Source organism: Bombina bombina, chromosome 11 (assembly GCF_027579735.1).
Source record: "Bombina bombina isolate aBomBom1 chromosome 11, aBomBom1.pri, whole genome shotgun sequence".
NCBI lineage: Eukaryota > Metazoa > Chordata > Amphibia > Anura > Bombinatoridae > Bombina > Bombina bombina.
Window position 1 is genome coordinate 199,794,809 of NC_069509.1, and position 7,545 is coordinate 199,802,353.

The following is a 7,545-nucleotide window of genomic DNA, read 5'->3' on the forward strand; positions in this document are numbered from 1 at the left end:
TAACTGGTACCGTGTAATGTATTGTTATTAGATAGTGTTATTATGAGTGTAACTGTACTGTGTAATGAATATTTATTAGACAGTTTTATGTGTGTAACTGTACTGTGTAATGTATATTTATTAGATAGTGTTATTATTAGTGTAACTGTACTGTGTAATGTATTGTTATTAGATAGTGTTATTATGAGTGTAACTGTACTGTGTAATGTATATTTATTAGATAGTGTTATTATGTGTGTAACTGTACTGTGTAATGTATATTTATTAGACAGTGTTATTATGTGTGTAACTGTACTGTGTAATGTATATTTATTAGACAGTGTTATTACGTGTGTAACTGTACTGTGTAATGTATATTTATTAGATGGTGTTATTATGTGTGTAACTGTACTGTGTAATGTATATTTATTAGATAGTGTTATTATGTGTGTAACTGTACTGTGTAATATATTGTTATTAGATAGTGTTATTATGTGTGTAACTGTACTGTGTAATGTATATTTATTAAATGGTGTTATTATGTGTGTAACTGTACTGTGTAAGGTATATTTATTAGATAGTGTTATTATGAGTGTAACTGTACTGTGTAATGTATATTTATTAGATAGTGTTATTATGAGTGTAACTGTACTGTGTAAGGTATATTTATTAGATAGTGTTATTATATGTGTAACTGTACTGTGTAATGTATATTTATTAGATAGTATTATTAGTGTAACTGAACTTTGCAATGTATTTTTTAGGTGTTTTGTGACACTTTTTAGTTTAGGAAACAGTTAACCACAGCTCTGAGATAGCGGTGAGAATTGTAACGTAAATCGCATATCACGCAATTAAAACGGATTGTGAAAACATATCGCTTGCACCTCACTTGTAATCTAGCCCTTATTGTGTGCGAGAACTTATGAAAACAAATTAATTTGGTTTATGTTTTACTATGAGCACTTGAGGGCTAAGGAAATAAAACGTCACTATAATAGAAATGAGATAGGTGACGTGAAGAGGAGTTATTGAAGTGCAGGAAGATATATTTATGTGCAGAGCACCAATACAACAGCAGCAGCAGCAGAGTGAGTAGTTGATACATAGAATAGACTTCCGGCAGATGTATTGGGGACAGCTAGTGCAGGCCAGGTGTTGTCTGCCCCTGCCTAGGTGACAAAGTGTTAGGTGCCTGTTGTCAGCAAGTTGTATTTTTCGCTCTTGTTAGGTCTGATAGAATTTTATTGCAGCACGTGCCCTCATTACATTATATACTACACACCGGCGCCATCTTGTTAGGTCTGATAGCATTTTATTGCAGCACGTGCCCTCATTACATTATATACTACACACCAGCGCCATCTTGTTAGGTCTGATAGCATTTTATTGCAGCACGTGCCCTCGTTACATTATATACTACACACCGGCGCCATCTTGTTAGGTCTGATAGCATTTTATTGCAGCACGTGCCCTCATTACATTATATACTACATACCGGCACCATCTTGTTAGGTCTGATAGCATTTTATTGCAGCACGTGCCCTCATTACATTATATACTACACACCAGCGCTATCTTGTTAGGTCTGATAGCATTTTATTGCAGCACGTGCCCTCGTTACATTATATACTACACACCGGCGCCATCTTGTTAGGTCTGATAGCATTTTATTGCAGCACGTGCCCTCATTACATTATATACTACATACCGGCACCATCTTGTTAGGTCTGATAGCATTTTATTGCAGCACGTGCCCTCATTACATTATATACTACACACCGGCGCCATCTTGTTAGGTCTGATAGCATTTTATTGCAGCACGTGCCCTCATTACATTATATACTACACACCGGCGCCATCTTGTTAGGTCTGATAGCATTTTATTGCAGCACGTGCCCTCATTACATTATATACTACACACCGGCGCTATCTTGTTAGGTCTGATAGCATTTTATTGCAGCACGTGCCCTCGTTACATTATATACTACACACCAGCGCTATCTTGTTAGGTCTGATAGCATTTTTATTGCAGCACGTGCCCTCATTACATTATATACTACACGCGGGCGCCATCTTGTTAGGTCTGATAGCATTTTATTGCAGCACGTGCCCTCATTACATTATATACTACACACCAGCGCCATCTTGTTAGGTCTGATAGCATTTTATTGCAGCACGTGCCCTCATTACATTATATACTACACACCGGTGCCATCTTGTTAGGTCTGATAGCATTTTATTGCAGCACGTGCCCTCATTACATTATATAATTCACACCAGCGCCATCTTGTTAGGTCTGATAGCATTTTATTGCAGCACGTGCCCTCATTACATTATTACTTCACACCAGCGCCATCTTGTTAGGTCTGATAGCATTTTATTGCAGCACGTGCCCTCATTACATTATATACTACACACCGGCGCCATCTTGTTAGGTCTGATAGCATTTTATTGCAGCACGTGCCCTCATTACATTATATACTACACGCCGGCACCATCTTGTTAGGTCTGATAGCATTTTATTGCAGCACGTGCCCTCATTACATTATATACTACACACCGGCGCCATCTTGTTAGGTCTGATAGCATTTTATTGCAGCACGTGCCCTCATTAAATTATATACTACACACCGGCACCATCTTGTTAGGTCTGATAGCATTTTATTGCAGCACGTGCCCTCATTACATTATATACTACACACCGGCACCATCTTGTTAGGTCTGATAGCATTTTATTGCAGCACGTGCCCTCATTACATTATATACTACACTACACACGGCGCCATCTTGTTAGGTCTGATAGCATTTTATTGCAGCACGTGCCCTCGTTACATTATATACTACACACCGGCGCTATCTTGTTAGGTCTGATAGCATTTTATTGCAGCACGTGCCCTCGTTACATTATATACTACATACCGGCACTATCTTGTTAGGTCTGATAGCATTTTATTGCAGCACGTGCCCTTGTTACATTATATACTACACACCGGCGCCATTTTGTTAGGTCTGATAGCATTTTATTGCAGCACGTGCCCTCGTTACATTATATACTACACACCGGCGCCATCTTGTTAGGTCTGATAGCATTTTATTGCAGCACGTGCCCTCATTACATTATATACTACAAACCGGCACCATCTTGTTAGGTCTGATAGCATTTTATTGCAGCACGTGCCCTCATTACATTATATACTACACACCCGGCGCCATCTTGTTAGGTCTGATAGCATTTTATTGCAGCACGTGCCCTCATTACATTATATACTACACACCGGCGCCATCTTGTTAGGTCTGATAGCATTTTATTGCAGCACGTGCCCTCATTACATTATATACTACACACCGGCGCTATCTTGTTAGGTCTGATAGCATTTTATTGCAGCACGTGCCCTCGTTACATTATATACTACACACCAGCGCTATCTTGTTAGGTCTAATAGCATTTTATTGCAGCACGTGCCCTCATTACATTATATACTACACGCGGGCGCCATCTTGTTAGGTCTGATAGCATTTTATTGCAGCACGTGCCCTCATTACATTATATACTACACACCAGCGCCATCTTGTTAGGTCTGATAGCATTTTATTGCAGCACGTGCCCTCATTACATTATATACTACACACCGGTGCCATCTTGTTAGGTCTGATAGCATTTTATTGCAGCACGTGCCCTCATTACATTATATAATTCACACCAGCGCCATCTTGTTAGGTCTGATAGCATTTTATTGCAGCACGTGCCCTCATTACATTATATACTACACACCAGCGCCATCTTGTTAGGTCTGATAGCATTTTATTGCAGCACGTGCCCTCATTACATTATATACTACACGCCGGCGCCATCTTGTTAGGTCTGATAGCATTTTATTGCAGCACGTGCCCTCATTACATTATATACTACACACCGGCGCCATCTTGTTAGGTCTGATAGCATTTTATTGCAGCACGTGCCCTCATTAAATTATATACTACACACCGGCGCCATCTTGTTAGGTCTGATAGCATTTTATTGCAGCACGTGCCCTCATTACATTATATACTACACACCGGCACCATCTTGTTAGGTCTGATAGCATTTTATTGCAGCACGTGCCCTCATTACATTATATACTACACTACACACGGCGCCATCTTGTTAGGTCTGATAGCATTTTATTGCAGCACGTGCCCTCGTTACATTATATACTACACACCGGCGCTATCTTGTTAGGTCTGATAGCATTTTATTGCAGCACGTGCCCTCGTTACATTATATACTACATACCGGCACTATCTTGTTAGGTCTGATAGCATTTTATTGCAGCACGTGCCCTTGTTACATTATATACTACACACCGGCGCCATCTTGTTAGGTCTGATAGCATTTTATTGCAGCACGTGCCCTCGTTACATTATATACTACACACCGGCGCCATCTTGTTAGGTCTGATAGCATTTTATTGCAGCACGTGCCCTCATTACATTATATACTACACACCGGCGCCATCTTGTTAGGTCTGATAGCATTTTATTGCAGCACGTGCCCTCATTACATTATATACTACACACCGGCGCCATCTTGTTAGGTCTGATAGCATTTTATTGCAGCACGTGCCCTCATTACATTATATACTACACACCGGCGCCATCTTGTTAGGTCTGATAGCATTTTATTGCAGCACGTGCCCTCATTACATTATATACTACACTACACACGGCGCCATCTTGTTAGGTCTGATAGCATTTTATTGCAGCACGTGCCCTCATTACATTATATACTACACGCCGGCACCATCTTGTTAGGTCTGATAGCATTTTATTGCAGCACGTGCCCTCATTACATTATATAATTCACACCGGCACCATCTTGTTAGTTCTGATAGCATTTTATTGCAGCACGTGCCCTCATTACATTATATACTACACACCGGCGCCATCTTGTTAGGTCTGATAGCATTTTATTGCAGCACGTGCCCTCATTACATTATATACTACACACCGGCACCATCTTGTTAGGTCTGATAGCATTTTATTGCAGCACGTGCCCTCATTACATTATATACTACACACCAGCGCCATCTTGTTAGGTCTGATAGCATTTTATTGCAGCACGTGCCCTCATTACATTATATACTACACACCGGCGCCATCTTGTTAGGTCTGATAGCATTTTATTGCAGCATGTGCCCTTGTTACATTATATACTACACACCGGCGCCATCTTGTTAGGTCTGATAGCATTTTATTGCAGCACGTGCCCTCATTACATTATATACTACACTACACACAGCGCCATCTTGTTAGGTCTGATAGCATTTTATTGCAGCACGTGCCCTCGTTACATTATATACTACACACCGGCGCCATCTTGTTAGGTCTGATAGCATTTTATTGCAGCACGTGCCCTCGTTACATTATATACTACACACCGGCACCATCTTGTTAGGTCTGATAGCATTTTATTGCAGCACGTGCCCTCATTACATTATATACTACACACCGGCGCCATCTTGTTAGGTCTGATAGCATTTTATTGCAGCACGTGCCCTCGTTACATTATATACTACATACCGGCACTATCTTGTTAGGTCTGATAGCATTTTATTGCAGCACGTGCCCTCATTACATTATATACTACATACCGGCACTATCTTGTTAGGTCTGATAGCATTTTATTGCAGCACGTGCCCTTGTTACATTATATACTACACACCGGCACCATCTTGTTAGGTCTGATAGCATTTTATTGCAGCACGTGCCCTCGTTACATTATATACTACACACCGGCGCCATCTTGTTAGGTCTGATAGCATTTTATTGCAGCACGTGCCCTCATTACATTATATACTACACACCGGCGCCATCTTGTTAGGTCTGATAGCATTTTATTGCAGCACGTGCCCTCATTACATTATATACTACACACGGCGCCATCTTGTTAGGTCTGATAGCATTTTATTGCAGCACGTGCCCTCATTACATTATATACTACACTACACACGGCGCCATCTTGTTAGGTCTGATAGCATTTTATTGCAGCACGTGCCCTCATTACATTATATACTACACGCCGGCACCATCTTGTTAGGTCTGATAGCATTTTATTGCAGCACGTGCCCTCATTACATTATATAATTCACACCGGCACCATCTTGTTAGTTCTGATAGCATTTTATTGCAGCACGTGCCCTCATTACATTATATACTACACACCGGCGCCATCTTGTTAGGTCTGATAGCATTTTATTGCAGCACGTGCCCTCATTACATTATATACTACACACCGGCACCATCTTGTTAGGTCTGATAGCATTTTATTGCAGCACGTGCCCTCATTACATTATATACTACACACCAGCGCCATCTTGTTAGGTCTGATAGCATTTTATTGCAGCACGTGCCCTCATTACATTATATACTACACACCGGCGCCATCTTGTTAGGTCTGATAGCATTTTATTGCAGCATGTGCCCTTGTTACATTATATACTACACACCGGCGCCATCTTGTTAGGTCTGATAGCATTTTATTGCAGCACGTGCCCTCATTACATTATATACTACACTACACACAGCGCCATCTTGTTAGGTCTGATAGCATTTTATTGCAGCACGTGCCCTCGTTACATTATATACTACACACCGGCGCCATCTTGTTAGGTCTGATAGCATTTTATTGCAGCACGTGCCCTCGTTACATTATATACTACATACCGGCACTATCTTGTTAGGTCTGATAGCATTTTATTGCAGCATGTGCCCTTGTTACATTATATACTACACACCGGCACCATCTTGTTAGGTCTGATAGCATTTTATTGCAGCATGTGCCCTCATTACATTATATACTACACACCAGCGCCATCTTGTTAGGTCTGATAGCATTTTATTGCAGCACGTGCCCTCATTACATTATATACTACACACCGGTGCCATCTTGTTAGGTCTGATAGCATTTTATTGCAGCATGTGCCCTCGTTACATTATATACTACACACCGGCGCCATCTTGTTAGGTCTGATAGCATTTTATTGCAGCACGTGCCCTCATTACATTATATACTACACGCCGGCACGATCTTGTTAGGTCTGATAGCATTTTATTGCAGCACGTGCCCTCATTACATTATATACTACACACCAGCGCCATCTTGTTAGGTCTGATAGCATTTTATTGCAGCACGTGCCCTCATTACATTATATACTACACACCGGTGCCATCTTGTTAGGTCTGATAGCATTTTATTGCAGCATGTGCCCTCGTTACATTATATACTACACACCGGCGCCATCTTGTTAGGTCTGATAGCATTTTATTGCAGCACGTGCCCTCATTACATTATATACTACACGCCGGCACGATCTTGTTAGGTCTGATAGCATTTTATTGCAGCACGTGCCCTCATTACATTATATACTACACGCCGGCGCCATCTTGTTAGGTCTGATAGCATTTTATTGCAGCACGTGCCCTTGTTACATTATATACTACACACCAGCGCCATCTTGTTAGGTCTGATAGCATTTTATTGCAGCACGTGCCCTCATTACATTATATACTACACACCGGCGCCAT